Here is a 16,402-nt window from a genome sequence, read left to right as displayed (position 1 = left end):
AGACACAGGGAGAATGTGAAAACTCCACACAAACAGCCGCCCGAGGGTGGAATTGAACCCGGGTCCCTGGTGCTGTGAGGCTGCATTGCTAACCACTGAGCCACCGTGAAGAAATTAGAATTGGTGTTTTGGGTCCAGTGACTTGTCAGAACTGGGGAGTCACCGGACACAAACTATGAGCTCTACTTTCTTCCCGTGGGTAATAGCTACAGTATTGGGCCTCCAGGATTATCCCCGAATTTCCAGAAATTGAAGATCATTCTCCAGGATTTGCTGGTTGCTATGTTTAACCCTGGAAGAAAATCATAGGAATATTCGAGAGTATTGATTTTGTAATTTTTTAAAAACATTTCTCTTTACCAAGTACAAAAAAACCCAGAAATTCAGGGGAAGTGGTAGAAAGGCTTGTTTAGCTGACAAATGAAAAGTATCTGATTGGATATTGACCCTTTTAGCTTTCAAATTGGTGCAGGAAGTCACATTGTAAGGGTGGGTATGTTGGCAGTCTAACAGAGAAAGAGGGTGGTGAGTGATATGATAAAACCTGCAGGAATAGATTTCATCACATTTGTTAACCCTCAGCTGTAGCAAGAAACTGTGTAAATGTTTCAGATTGATATTGCAGATGTCACCGTCCACAGTATTTTGCTCCTGTCTTACGCACTGAATGGGTCCTATAAGTTACTGAAACACATTTGATAGCACGAGCTGGCATCTTACCAGTCATATCATTATGGATGACAGAAACTCAACATTTAGATCTCAGGAGATTTTGAGCATCAGATGATAGAGTAGTCCAGCACGGTGGACTGGCAGAGAAAGTACATGTTTCTTTGCAATATTTTAAAAATCCACTCATGGGCTGAGAGCATCACCAGCTATGCCAACATTTATTGCCTACCCTAGTTTCCCGGGGGCAATCAAAAGTCAACCATTTTGCTGCGGATCTGGAGTCACATGCAGGCCAGACCAGTTTCCTTCCCTAAAGGACCCAGATGGGTTTGTCCAACAATCAACACCTCCCAAGGATCCTTCTGACTAAACACAGCATCCCCACGTACCTGGTCTGGGGAACATTGTCCTTCTACTCAAGCTGCTTCTTCCAATTGCAGTCCCAACAGTGACCACCCCATCTTGTGGCAGTAGTGAGTTACCAACCCTCCTGGTCATCATTAGACTCCTAATTTCAGATTAGTGGGATTCGAACTCTAGTCCCCAGACCCAATCCTGGGTCTCTGGATTAACAGTGATAATACCCCCAGGCCGTCACCTCCTCACTAATTCTGATGAGAAGAGGGATCACAGTAGCGTTAAGGGCAGCATGGTGGCTCAGTGGTTAGCGCTGCTACCTCACTGCGCCAGGGACCCGGGTTCAATTCCATCCTCGGGTTTGTACCTTCTCTCATGTCGGCATGAGTTTCCTCCAGGTGCTCCAGTTTCTTCTCACAGTCCAAAGATGAGCAGGTTAGGTGGTTTGGCCATGCTAGATTGCCTGTAGTGTTCAGGGATGTGTAGACTTAGATGAGTTTTAGGGGATGGGTTTTGGTGGGATGCTTTGACTGTTGGTGTGGACTTGTTGGGCCACAGGGCCTGTTTCCACAATGTAGGGATTCTATGTTAAAGTAGTTGACCTCCCATTATAACCAATCCACCTCTAATTATGATGATCTTCATCTATTTCACTCAACTCTCCAAGGTCAGCACCAATGCTCCAGAAAATATTACATTCTGTTGCCCATTGACTTACCTGTCTATGTTTGTCAACTAAATGATTTGAACACTCTTCCTTATTCTCACTGATCATAAATCAGATCCCAGCAGCTAGTCTGTGCTGTTGACTGAATGCTTCAGGAACTCAGAGACTGCCAGGATCAAGAGGGGCAAGAGAATAACTAGGAGAAGCCAAGTGCCATTGAGGACCTAAGTGGAAAACTGTGAGTGGAAACAAAATACTTACATCTGTATTTATAACAGAGAAGAACAAAATTAAATAGAAAAATTATAGAGCAAATAAAAATTTGGGAAGAGGACTGTGATATGCTTGAATAAATGATAATTGAGAGGGAAGAGGATTTAATAGCCTTAAAACTAGAATGTATCTCAGGCTGTTGTGGAATGCAAGGGAAGAGTTTGCTGCAGACCTGACGTTAATTTTCAAACACTTTTGAACACATTAGGGATGCTAGAGAATTGCAGGACAGCTAATGTGGCATGAGTATTTAAGAAGGGTGGTAAGGATAAACCAGAGAACTATAGCCAGTCAGTATAACATCCGTAGTTAGGAAGTTATTGAAAAAGTTATGAGGGACAAATATAAACACCACATGGATTGGCAAGATTTATTTTCAAGGATAGTCTGCATACTTGTCAGGTTTGATATAATTTTTCAAGAAAATGATAAAATGTATGAGGTTAGTGCAGTGGATGCAGTTTACATGGGCTTTGGTAAAGTTGTTGACAAGATATTGCATGGGAAACTGGTCAAGTGGAGTACAAATCCATGGGATCCAGGTCAATTTGGAAAATTAGATAAAAAATTGGCTTAGCAGCAGGGAGCAGAGCGTGATAACCAAAAGTTCTTTTTGTGACTGAAAGCCTGTGTCCAGTAGAATATCGCTAAGTTTGGTGCTGGGTTCGTAGCTGTCTGTACATTAATGATCTACACATGAATGTAGGAGGTTAACCAGTAAATTTGCAAATGATATGAAAATTGATGGTAGGATAAATAAGAAAGAGGAAAACCTTGGACTGTAGGATGATATGAAAATGGCACCGGAGGTGGTCACACTACACAAACCTTCTCACTGTATTTCGTAAAAAAAAACACTCATGACAATAAATAAATCAAATCAAATTGAATGATTCTAAGGATCCTGTGGGTTCACAGGGAAATTAGATTTGTCACTGCAAGCATTCACTGTAGAAACTTGCTTTTCCGTTCCCTCATTCACCTCATTGCCACTAATAATGCCATAAGCACAAAATGACTGTACATCAGTTTTCAAAGACTCAAACTACTGACATATAGCCCTTATATCTTGCTTTCTAACTAAGAATGTGAAAGAAAAACAATTAATTTAGCCAAATGGCAAGGTTTTACCAGCCCTCTATGAGTTCACGGCAGGATGAAGATATAAAATGGTAAGAGAGGCAGGTGTCTGGAGAGTTCACCATCTTTCCACTTTGCCAGCTGCAGGAAAGGTCATTCTCCCCCAGGAGCTAACTGAAAGACTTTAATGGCCAATTAAGGGGCACTTTAAGCGACTAGCTGGTGGGCTACCTACTAATTCCAGCTCCTTCTGTTCTAGAGGCAAACATCCCATTCCCCCCACCACCCCCAACCAACTATGGCTAGATGTCACCAACACCTCTCACTCTTCCCAGGGGCATATCTGACTAACACAGCATTCCCATTTACCTGATTCAGACAGAACTGTCTTTCCATTTCACTCACTTCTTCCAGTGCAATTCCATCAGTGGCCACCCCATCCAATGGCAGTGGTGAGCTACCAGCCCTCCTGGGGAGCACGTAGCCATCCTTTAAAGAGACAGGGCCCCCAATAGCATCAAATTCATTACCTGACCCCTGTAAAACACAGCTAGGCTAGGGTGGGGTTACAACCAGCTTTCCAACTCATCATACGACCCCCACCATAGCCATAAAAATCATCCAATATTGCTGCACATACTCACTACACCAATGCCTTGGCTATTGGAAACATTTTCTCTTTTTGAAATCTATTTGATCTCCCCATGTTTAAAGCTTTCTTATTAACCTTATCCTTTTAATAATTTCATGAATCATGCTTGATGATCACATTTGGTTATCCCTGAAGTTTGTTCTTGCCATCTATGACTAAGAAGAGAAGCTGATCGAGTGAACATTGTCAGCAATGAACCATACTCTCCCACTGGAGCTGTGTTTAACCTTAGGGTCACCATGTCTCAGGGAGGGCTGAGGTCGCAAAGGCTGGGCTTTAAAGGCCACCTCAGCCTCTTCACTAATAGGCATCACTCAGCATCTCGAACCGACTGCCTAGTCAACCGAGCTAACTGATCGCCCACAATTTCTCAATTTATTCAAATCAGCAGAAATCATTTTTCAATTTCTGCATTCATGACCAGGATATTGGAAAAAAAAACTTTTACTCTTCTTCCAGGAAACAACAGCGAGTCCAAATGGGGCCTTAGTTTAAAGTCTCATATGAAAGATGGTGCTTCTGACTGCAGGGTTCTATCAGTAACATCATGGTGCTTCAATCTGAAATGACGACAACAGTGGAGCACTCTGCTGTTCAGCCAGCCAGAGAGTTCAATCACACCAACTGATTTCAACATGGGGATAAGTCCCAAGGGACCATGCAGAAACATAATTTGGCTAAAATGCACTCAAATATACTAGAAGAAGTGATAAATAAATTGATCAAAGATTGTGATTCAAGGAGACGACTAAGAAGGGAAATATAGCACAGGAACCTAAACCGCTAAATGCAGTCACTAACAGAGATGTGAAAGGATTGAAAATGCATCAGATACCAGAGGTAGGAGAACCAAGAGATCCCAAAGTGTTGTAGGGCTGCTGAAGGTTACAGAGGTGTTATATTGAAATGGGTAAGTGTTGGAACTTAAACATTAAATACTAAGTTTATTTATATATAAAAATATACATACTTGCAGATGGGACTTGGCAACACCATTGTAAGACAGTTTTAGCTTTCCCCTAGAGCTGCCTGAGAAAGCACTTGCACTTTTTTATATCCTTCCACAGTATGTGGACATCGTTGGCAAGGCCAGCATCTACTTTCCTTAAAGTAAGGGGCTTACGAAGCCATTTCAGAAGGCAGATTTTTACAACAATAATTGCAGCTTTTATTAGATCCACCAGATTACTCATCCAGTAATGTCACCACTACAACACCACACCCCACATGACGCAGAATGGATGTCACTAAATGCTTCACAGCCAATGAATTCAAAATACAGGACCTCAGACAGTGGCAGAATAGGTATCTAAAGGGCTGCTTTCTGACTCTGAACAGCAAAGCAATTGTAGAAGCAAGGTTGAACAGCAATTTGCAGAATAACCTATAGTTCGTGGTCTTGACGTTTTCACATCTATATATACCAAACCAACAGGTTTTTTTAAAATATGCAGTTATTCTTTCACTAAATTTAGTCAGAAAAATGATACTTACTCAAGCATAACTGAAGTACAAGTGTGTGGTCTTTCCTGTTTATTTTATAAACAACTGACAGCAGAACTAAAACACTGCTTTCTATCTCAAAGCCTGTCTGTTACGAACAAAAACAGAAGGTTGTATCAGTGATGGGTATTTTTGAACATCTCTGTAAGGAAAGGCTAATGTATTTACTCAGTCAAATGTCACAGAATGCAGGAAGCAGAAACACTGAAATTCAAGGGGGATCCATTGCACTTTGCAGCCCTAAAAGAACAGGTTTGCTGTAAATCACAAGGTCATCAGTTAAACATACATAAAAATAAAAATTAAACTGAACATGTTGCCCTCTAGTGGCAAGCATAACAGTCGCTAATAAAGCAGATTTTAAAAAAATTCAAGCAGTAAACATTGGGCAATGATTCACATTGAAATAATAGGATTCATACTGAGATTAGTGGAAATCAGGCAAACAAGAGGAGTGTGAGAATGAACATTCAGGAAGGGATTCTATAGAGCTAACCACAAATCCAAGTTACATTCGAAATTAGTGATAATGGGAACTACAGATGCTGGAGAATCCAAGATAATGAAATGTGAGGCTGGATGAACACAGCAGGCCCAGCAGCATCTCAGGAGCACAAAAGCTGACTTTTCGGGCCTAGACTCTTCATCAGAGAGGGGTATGGGGTGAGGGTTTTGGAATAAATAGGGAGAGAGGGGGAGGCGGACCGAAGATGGAGAGAAAAGAAGATAGGTGGAGAGGAGAGTATAGGTGGGGAGGTAGGGAGGGGATAGGTCAGTCCAGGGAAGACGGACAGGTCAAGGAGGTGGGATGAGGTTAGTAGGTAGGAGATGGAGGTGCGGCTTGGAGTGGGAGGAAGGGATGGGTGAGAGGAAGAACAGGTTAGGGAGGCAGAGACAGGTTGGACTGGTTTTGGAATGCAGTGGGCGGAGGGGAAGAGCTGGGCTGGTTGTGTGGTGCAGTGGGGGGAGGGGACGAACTGGGCTGGTTTTGGGATGCGGTGGGAGAAGGGGAGATTTTGAAGCTGGTGAAGTCCACATTGATGCCATTGGGCTGCAGGGTTCCCAAGTGGAATATGAGTTGCTGTTCCTGCAACCTTCGGGTGGCATCATTGTGGCACTGCAGGAGGCCCATGATGGACATGTCATCTAAAGAATGGGAGGGGGAGTGGAAATGGTTTGCGACTGGGAGGTGCAGTTGTTTATTACGAACCGAGCGGAGGTGTTCTGCAAAGCGGTTTCCAAGCCTCCGCTTGGTTTCCCCAATGTAGAGGAAGCCACACCGGGTACAGTGGATGCAGTATACCACATTGGCAGATGTGCAGGTGAACCTCTGCTTAATGTGCAAAGTCATCTTGGGTCCTGGGATACGGGTGAGGGAGGAGGTGTGGGGGCAAGTGTAGCATTTCCTGCGGTTGCAGGGGAAGGTGCTGGGTGTGGTGGGGTTGGAAGGCAGTGTGGAGTGAACAAGGGAGTCACGGAGAGAGTGGTCTCTCCGGAAGGCAGACAGGGGTGGGGATGGAAAAATGTCTTGGGTGGTGGTGTCGGATTGTAGATGGCGGAAGTGTCGGAGGATGATGCGTTGTATCTGGAGGTTGGTCGCGTGGTGTGTGAGAACGAGGGGGATCCTCTTTGGGCGGTTGTGGCAGGGGCGGTGTGTGAGGGATGTGTTGCGGGAAATGCGGGAGACGCGGTCAAGGGCGTTCTCGACCACTATGGGGGGAAAGTTGCGGTCCTTGAAGAACTTGGACATCTGGGATGTGCAGGAGTGGAATGCCTCATCGTGGGAGGAGATGCGGTGGAGGCGGAGGAATTGGGAATAAGGGATGGAATTTTTGCAGGAGGGTGGGTGGGAGGAGGAGTATTCTAGGTAGCTGTGGGAGTCGGTGGGCTTGAAATGGACATCAGTTTCAAGCTGGTTGCCTGAGATGGAGACTGAGAGAGGCTTGAAATGGACATCAGTTACACCAAACCCCACCTCTTCCTCCGTTACATTGATGACTGTATCGGCGCCGCCTCTTGCTCCCCAGAGGAGCTCGAACAGTTCATCCACTTCACCAACACCTTCCACCCCAACCTTCAGTTCACCTGGGCCATCTCCTGCACATCCCTCACCTTCCTGGACCTCTCAGTCTCCGTCACAGGCAACCAGCTTGTAACTGATGTCCATTTCAAGCCCACCGACTGCCACAGCTACCTAGAATACACCTCCTCCCACCCACACTCCTGCAAAAATTCCATCCCCTATTCCCAATTCCTCCACCTCCGCCACATCTGCTCCCACGATGTGGCATTCCACTCCTGCACATCCCAGATGTCCATGTTCTTCAAGGGCCGCAACTTTCCCCCCACAGTGGTCGAGAACGCCCTTGACCGCGTCTCCCGCATTTCCCGCAACACATCCCTCACACCCCGCCCCCGCCACAACCGCCCAAAGAGGATCCCTCTCGTTCTCACACCAACCTCCAGATACAACGCATCATCCTCTGACACTTCCGCCATCTACAATCCGACCCCACCACCCAAGACATTTTTCCATCCCCACCCTTGTCTGCTTTCCGGAGAGACCACTCTCTCTGTGACTCCCTTGTTTGCTCCACACTGCCCTCCAACCCCACCACACCCGGCACCTTCCCCTGCAACCGCAGGAAATGCTACACTTGCCCCCACACCTCCTCCCTCACCCCTATCCCAGGCCCCAAGATGACTTTCCACATTAAGCAAAGGTTCACCTGCACATCTGCCAATGTGGTATACTGCATCCACTGTACCCGGTGTGGCTTCCTCTACATTGGGGAAACCAAGCGGAGGCTTGGAAACCGCTTTGCAGAACACCTCCGCTCGGTTCGCAATAAACAACTGCACCTTCCAGTCGCAAACCATTTCCACTCCCCCTCCCATTCTTTAGATGACATGTCCATCATGGGCTTCCTGCAGTGCCACAATGATGCCACCCGAAGGTTGCAGGAACAGCAACTCATATTCCGCTTGGGAAGCCTGCAGCCCAATGGTATCAATGTGGACTTCACCAGCTTCAAAATCTCCCCTTCCCCCACCGCATCCCAAAACCAGCCCAGTTCGTTCCCTCCCCCCACTGCACCACACAACCAGCCCAGCTCTTCCCCTCCGCCCACTGCATCCCAAAACCAGTCCAACCTGTCTCTGCCTCCCTAACCTGTTTTTCCTCTCACCCATCCCTTCCTCCCACCCCAAGCCGCACCTCCATCTGCTACCTACTAACCTCATCCCACCTCCTTGACCTGTCCGTCTTCCCTGGACTGACCTATCCCCTCCCTACCTCCCCCCCATACTCTCCTCTCCACTTATCTTCTTTTCTCTCCATCTTCGGTCCGCTTCCCCCTCTCTCCCTATTTATTCCAGAACCCTCACCCCATCCCCCTCTCTGATGAAGGGTCTAGGCCCGAAACGTCAGCTTTTGTGCTCCTGAGATGCTGCTGGGCCTGCTGTGTTCATCCAGCCTCACATTTCATTATCTTACATTCGAAATTAAGTCCCCATGCACTATCAGTGATAGCAATAGGAAATCTTTAAAAAAAACTTGTTGCCAAATGGATAGCATGGAACCTGTGCCTTTCTGATTCGATTAGTTTCCAGAGCTAATTAAGGAGAGAGACAGCAGATCAAGACGGCATCTTTCTGTTTTGACAGCAGAAGACTTTGTGCCAACTCCCACACATTAAGTGAGAAACTTGTTAGTTACATTTCACAGCAAGCTAAGTTAATGTGGAACTCATATCATTCTGAGTCACCAGATGTATTTAAATAGACATAAAGTTCAGGGACTGAATCAACTCATTATTCTTGACATTCCTCTGTATAAGCAGGGTCTGTGCCTCAATGTGGCTGATAAACAGGTTTGCTGTAACAGATGATTTTCTACCAGGATGGCACTCCCCCGAATTCCTTCTTTTCATATACACCCGATTCCCATCTCCATATCCATTCTCCCATCCACACATTGAATATTATTGCACTGAGAACTGCAGTTCCAGTTATCTCCTGTTAACATTCACAAAGCACTGAGGATAACTTAGAGTGATTAGCTGAGGCACATTCGCCTCCACCCTTGGTCTCTGCGTCCTTAATTGAAATCATTACACTGTCAATCTTAGACATTCTCTCCGGCATAACCTTCACCTCCATTCTGTAACCTTCATCTCTACTATGTTCCTGTATGATTTGCTACTAGTATCACTCAGGAGCTATCCTTAACTGCCTCCTATTTCACAGCTACGCGGTGACCTATCTGAAAATCTAACATCAGTCTCCTTGTGTTTGCTGATGGCACACAGTTTGGCTCACACTTCCTCCCATACTTTGTGAGTTCGGTCTGATTTGTCACGGTTGCTTGTGTCCACGCTCAAATGGACAGAAATTTCTTCTAAAAAAAAATTGAGAAGTCTGGAGCCACCAAATCAGCAGCAATGGTTCTGGCATTATGAGAACCATTTGAGAAAGAAATTCCACTTCCAGCCTCTTCCAGTGCGACAAGCCCATCGTCTTGTGGGTTGTGAAGATTTACAAAGGGTGCTATGTATATAGAACATATAGAACATTACAACACAGTACAGGCCCTTCGGCCCTCGATGTTGTGCCGACCTGTCATACCAATTTGAAGCCCATCTAACCTACACTATTCCATGTAGGTCCATATGCTTATCCATGTACGCCCATATGCTTATCCAATGTAGTATGAGCACATGACAACTCCACTCAGTGTTGAATGCAGAAACGGTGCGCAGCCTGTCACTCAAAACCTCACCGTACCTGGTGTTATCTTCTCTTAGACAAGCACAACTTAACACAAGGTGGACCCTCCAGCCAGTGCAATTTAAAAGCATCATGGTCTAACGTGCAAGTGAGGTGTGTTTGACTTGCATTTTTAGAGTCTGTGGATATTCTGTGGAGTTGACCGAGCTCTATAAATCAGAAGGAAATGGTGCTGGATCTTTGAGATGTGTGCTTCAGAAAAGCCTCTGAATACATCCAGTCACTAGGCCATTGATGCTGTTTCATTTGGATTGAGTTAGGGGCAGCAGAAAAGGCAAGTTGTTCACAGAGGGAACAGCAGGAGTACTCTCAGAATTAGGCCTCAGGTCTCAAACAACACTTTTCCCGGCTGTACCTCAGGAGGGAGCAGTGTCTGCAGTGCTTACTTTTCATCAAGGACTGGGCTGTGTCATCTCCTCACGTCCAGTGGAGCAAACACAGTGCTGGTTGTGGCCATCAGAGTGACCTTTCACCTCCAATTTGACGGCAGTGGATCCTTCCTGTCTGGAGCCAACACATCCCATATCACTGTGTTTCTCTGCACTGGGAAGGCCACAGGAGACGAGAATGGCAGGAGAGGGATCCATTCTCCTCTCTCTACGCAGAGACCAACAGGTGGTGTGGGCACACGACTTTACCAGGAGAGTGGACTTGCCCATGGAGCAGGCACACATACAACCCTGTGAGGAGAGATGTGCAAAATCCTAAAGGCATACCACTCAGTCAACGTGTAGTTGGGGTGATCACACAAAGAACACCTGATTGCTGAATACCCAATATCCTGGCAGCAGTTGTGAGGTTTTCAACCTGTGTAGGTCAGCCATAAGCTATAAGCTCCCCAGGTTGAACTGGATGCTGCTTCCTCAGCGAGTAGGGCTATCTGCTGTGAACATGACTAAGACTCTTTTCTGCCACTTGACCATTCGTCATCAGGTCTCCAAAGTTAAAGCCAAGTCACAACTTTGTACACCATTGAGAAGACAATTGACATCCTAAGCTAACAAGGTGTAGAGCTGGATGAACACAGCAGGCCAAGCAGCATCAGAGGAGCAGGAAAGCTGACATTTTGGGTCTGGACCCTGCTGCTTGGCCTGCTGTGTTCATCCAGCTCTACACCTTGTTATCTCAGATTCTCCAGCATCTGCAGTTCCCACTATCTTGGATATCCTCAGTAATACTTTTATCTTCTAGACCAGTAGGGGGAGCCCTCCAGTGATCAGCCCTGATTTATGATTGTGTAGTGTCATCTTTAGGAGCCAGCCCTTGCAACCAGGGAGGCTATCTCAAGATGAAGAGATGGAAACTGGCACATCCACACTCCAGACAGGCTGTACATGTCTCACCTCAGGCTCTGGTTGCCATGAATGAACCTCCAGATTTTGAATTCTCAGCACTTTCCCACCTAACCATACCCCAGTGTTACAGACCACCACAGTGTTACCAGTCTCAAAATAAAAGACGTGAAATGCAAACATATCAGTGCTGTCCAACAACGCATCCAAAAATACATGGAGAAGTCATCTATTCACCTTTTGTGAATTCCCTTCATGCTTGGCCTGCTGGTGCCATTGCCTCTCTGCCTTTGAATGGGGAAGACTACAGGATGTCTCGCAAGATTCATTCAAGCAGCTCAAAACTTTGAGGCCAGAAGATTCAGATTGCACCATTATGCTGGTTTAGATGGGAACAACCTGAGCTGGTGGCTAGTATCTAACGGCAAGGTGGAGTGGACCCATGAAATCATTTCTGTAGTCCCTACAGTGGCCACTGGTCCTGGTGGCGCTGCAGGCACAAGAGACATGGCAGCCATTTGATTGGCCAGTTGCTCTCATAGTCAGGATTTCTTGCCTGAAGGAAGTGGAGGTCCTGCCCAGTGACCTTTAAATAACTGCCATCAGTCTGGCCAGTTGGAGGTGGGTTTCCATCCAGTGGCAGTGGGATGAGGTCAAATTCAAGCAATGGTGTCAGTTGAGAGCTGAGCATCTCCACTTGCCTGGAGATGCGACACCAAACTCTGTGACAAGCATGTCAATACCCTGAGCACCTCCATGTGCAGCCTTTCCCTGTGTGTCGCCCCACTACTGTCCTCAGCCGTGCCCTTACTCTCTGCACACAGACATTGCATTTCCCCTGGTCCAGCTGTAGCTCACACAGTGACTGCCTTGTGCCTCTTGCCTCTCCAGTACCCTGAGCAGTACGTACAGTGCCAGTATCTGAACTGAATCCAACAAAGGGACGGTGCATCTTCATTTTGCTCTCAATCTGCTCCTGCACGTGGTCTTCATCATAAGATTGGCCTGGAGGTGGGTTTCAAATCCTTTAAAACATAATTGCATGAGGGGACAGTTTGAATGCATGAGGGGAGGGTGAGTGAGAAGGTGCACCATCTGATGCCAACATGCTACAGCAGATTTCAGGGTGAGAGTGAAGTGAGATAAGAGAAGGTGTATGAGGCCAAAACAACCCATCATACTCAGTTGATTCAGTGATACAGTTGCCATGACAACTGTGCCATTAATCATGAGCACCACCTCCTCCAGTGGGATGAGAGGTTGATTTGTCATTAGGCTAGGCGTTTGGTTCTGTAGATTGAAGGCAGGATTATCCTTATCTCTGGTGATCAGTACAAGCAAGATTCTCTTTTCTCTTATCAAAAACTGACTATTTTCTGACACCAGTAGGTTTCTGCAAATTCCTTCATTTACGTGATTGTATATAACAAGAGTTCTCTGAAGGTACATGCCCCGCTGCAAGACAATTCCAGTCTGCTTTCCAAGTTATCTGTCTCGCACTGTCACATCCATTCTCTTTATATCACAGTGAGGAGGAAGCTGATGATATTCCTGTCTGCTTCCCGGGCAGTTCCTCAGCAATGACAATGGTTGGCTTCCACAGTGAGCACTTGAGATGGTTGAGAAGTTCAATATGTGTTCTGCAGACTCTGCTATGTGTAGGGAAGGTGGTGTTTGAAGTTGAAGTTGGAGTTGAGTTTTTGGAGATTGATGCACTCTCTCCAAAGCCAATTTCCCAACAACATCTCTGGTATATTCAGTGTCTTTCCAAGAGTTGCTATGGGAACAAACCACCTTTATTCCATACATTTATCTAAATCCTTTTCTGCCCTGAGTTGCAATACGACAAATCAGATACAGATCAGTCTTATTCGGAGTGAATGACAGAGCTGTCTTGAGACGCTAAATGGAGTGAATTCTGATTGGTCACAACCTTTCAAATTTAAATAATTTTTTTAACTTCAGTTTAAAAAAGGAAATAATTTTCTCCAAACATTGTAGGATACGAAAGGAAAACTTGAGCCATTTGATTAAAGGCTGGGTTTCTATTTCGCTGGAGTATTTTGATTCTCCCAGCCCCTACCACAATGCCCTCACTTCCTCCCCAGTGGACAGACAATCTGTATCACCTCCCCAAATGATCTGTCACACCTTCCCATTTATTGCTGAAGTGAGCAACTCTGTAAATCATTGTACTTCAATCCTTTAGCTGCCCTCATGTCCCAGTGGCTACAACGTGGTGGGTGGAAGGCTGTTCACTTACGTTGGAAGGTTAGGACTCCAGATGGCCTTTCAGGATGATTTTGAACATCTCTGAGGTTTGTAATCTCAGCATCAAATTGCATCACCTCAGTCAGGGCTGCCTGGCTGAGGCAACACAGCAAGGTCCCTGGAGGAGAGTCAGTGTTGGGAGTATGATTGTAGTCACCCTGGGAGAAAGATGAGTTTCTGCTCCATGATGCCAGTGCCATTCCTACACGGTGACCCCACAGCAATCTTACAAGATCGAGCGTTCTTACGTGCTGGGGCTCGGCCTCAGTGACGGTGATGTCTGGGATTGCTGTTGGCGGTCTCAGTGTGGAGGCGAAACCTGAGAAAAACCATCTGCGTTCAATGGAGGTCTGTTCAGTTATCAAACCCTTCTAGAGCCTCTAATGCACGTAGATATAGTCTTGTACATATAAGAGATGCCTTTGGTTTGTTTGGATAGTCAAACTCCAATGTTTGTTTTTTCCCTTGAGATGCTAACATACAGAACTGAACTACATATGTAACTATGTATATATAAAAAGATATTTTAATGAATAAGGTATATTTTTGAAATTAAAATAAAAGACATCTGCATTTCTGTAGTTGCCAGTTGAACATGGAGTTTTGCAACCACAATGACAGTGGTCTGACTCCAAATAACAGCAGTCAGAAGTTCCATGACCTGCAGCCCTGGGAAATCAAGAAGTTCTTTGAGCTAGACCAAAAGCTCAGACAGAGGCAAACAGGCTGTCCATTAAAGGACTATCTGGTGGTGCAGCCATAGAGTTGCCCACAAGCTCTGCACTGGAAAGGATGGGTTCCTAGCTCTGGGTGATGCCCACTGCCATGTTGGAGTTGGACGGCTGCATGCCGTCAGCCAATGACTAAAGACTATCCGGCAGAACTGCCAATGCAATGAGCATCTTGATTTGCATAGCTGTCACTGTTTTCACGTGGCCTCTCCTAACCTGGGCCTCACCTGAATCCCCTGCAGCCAAACTTGTCTATGACCTTGTGCTCAGGAAAGTTCACGCTCCATCAGTCCTGGCCTGGCTTGTTTCCATTGTAACACCTTCTACAGATTCCATTTTTGCAGCACTTTGCAGGAGTCAGAATGTTAAAGGCAATATCTTACCTTGGCCTCAGCAGTGCTGGATACCCCTGGTTCCGTGGCACTGGCTCTGTGTACCATCTCCTAGAGGGCACTGGGAACACAGGTAGTTCCTAAGATGCTGCTTGGCCTGCTGTGTTCATCCAGCTCCACACTTTGTTATCTCCTCCGCCAACCTTGCATGTTCCCACCTGTCATATTCCTCCATGTCCTGCAGGAGGCAGAGTGAGAAGCTCAGGACCTGGGTGGCAGGGTGTGCAGTAGAGTGGTGGTGCATTGAGCAATCTGAGAGTTTAGTCACAGTGGTTGATCTGTGCAGGAGGGGCATCTCCATTCTGTTGGGGGTGGGGGTATGGAGCTTTCCACTGGCACGGTGTGGCATCCTCCTGGTCCCTTAGTACTCTGAGGAGAATTCAGCAGCATACACTTGCACTGCTGCAATCCTCTCTGACTGTGACAGTGCCTTTAAGAAAGGAAGGGAGTGGGAGCATTTGTTTTGTTCAGATCACGACTCTGTATTTTGCAGCGGTGTGGGATTTACTCGAGGACTGGGCTACAATCAGGGAGATGAGGAGGTGACTTGCATTTTCTGTGCTGCCTGCCTCATTACAAGCTGGTAGGGGCAGGATGAGAGGCACCAGCTCACACTGAAATACTTTGAAGCAGGTTTCTAGTCCAGTAAATTTAAATTACATCTGTCTGTGGGCATGTCTTTGTAAGATGCAAAGGACAACAAATACCTTGGCATCTTTTTACATTATTTGAATATCAGCATGATTTAAAATTTGCAAAGGCAAATTGGATATGACATCACTTCCAGCAGAGTGCATGGAAATAAAAAGCCACACATTCCTGAATGACCGATTTTCACTGAAACAAACCAGCAGAGGCTGGCTAGACAGAACGCTAACCTGGAGAAAGCATTCAAAGATTTCCCTCAATTCAAGTTTCTTTATAAATTAATCCTTTATTTTTGTCTTATTAATCCGTGGGTTGTGGGTCTAAGTAGCTGGTCCAGCATTTATTGCTCATCTCGAGATAACCAAAGGACGTACAACAGATGTGCAGAAGGTGGTTTAGCCTATTCATTCATTCTGCTCTGCCATCCAATACGATTAGGGCTGGTCTGATAATCAACTTTTCTGCCTTTTGCCCATAACCCTCAATTCTCCAGCCGAATTGCATCAGCCTTGAATATACTTAATGACTCAGCCTCAACAGCTCTCCATAGTAAAGAATTCAGTGGATTTCCTACTTTCTGAGGGAGGAAATTCCTCCTCATCATGACCTTAAATGTGTGACCCCTCATTCTGAGTGGAGGTAATGGGAACTGCAGATGCTGGAGAATCCGAGATACCAAAGTGTGGAGCTAAATGAACACAGCAGGCCAAGCAGCATCTTAGGAGCTCAAAAGCTGACGTTTCAGGCCTTGACCCTTTATCAGAAAAGGGAGATGGGGAGAGGGTTCTGAAATAAATAGAGAGGTGGAGGCGGACCGAAGATGGATACTGGAGAAGATAGGTGGAGAGGAGAGTATAGGTGGGGAGATAGGGAGGGGATAGGTCAGTCCGAGGAGGACGGACTGGTCAAGGAGGAGGGATGAGGTTAGACATATCTTCTCCTCTATCCATCTTCGGTCTGCCTCCCCCTGTCTCCCTATTTATTTCAGAACCCTCTCCCCATCCACCTCTCTGATGAAGGGTCTAGGCCCGAAAAGTCAGCTTTTGTGCTCCTAAGATACTGCTTGGCCTGCTGTG

This window comes from Stegostoma tigrinum, chromosome 1 (genome assembly GCF_030684315.1).
Source record: "Stegostoma tigrinum isolate sSteTig4 chromosome 1, sSteTig4.hap1, whole genome shotgun sequence".
Classification (NCBI taxonomy): Eukaryota; Metazoa; Chordata; class Chondrichthyes; order Orectolobiformes; family Stegostomatidae; genus Stegostoma; species Stegostoma tigrinum.
Note: the sequence above shows the minus strand (reverse complement) of the source record.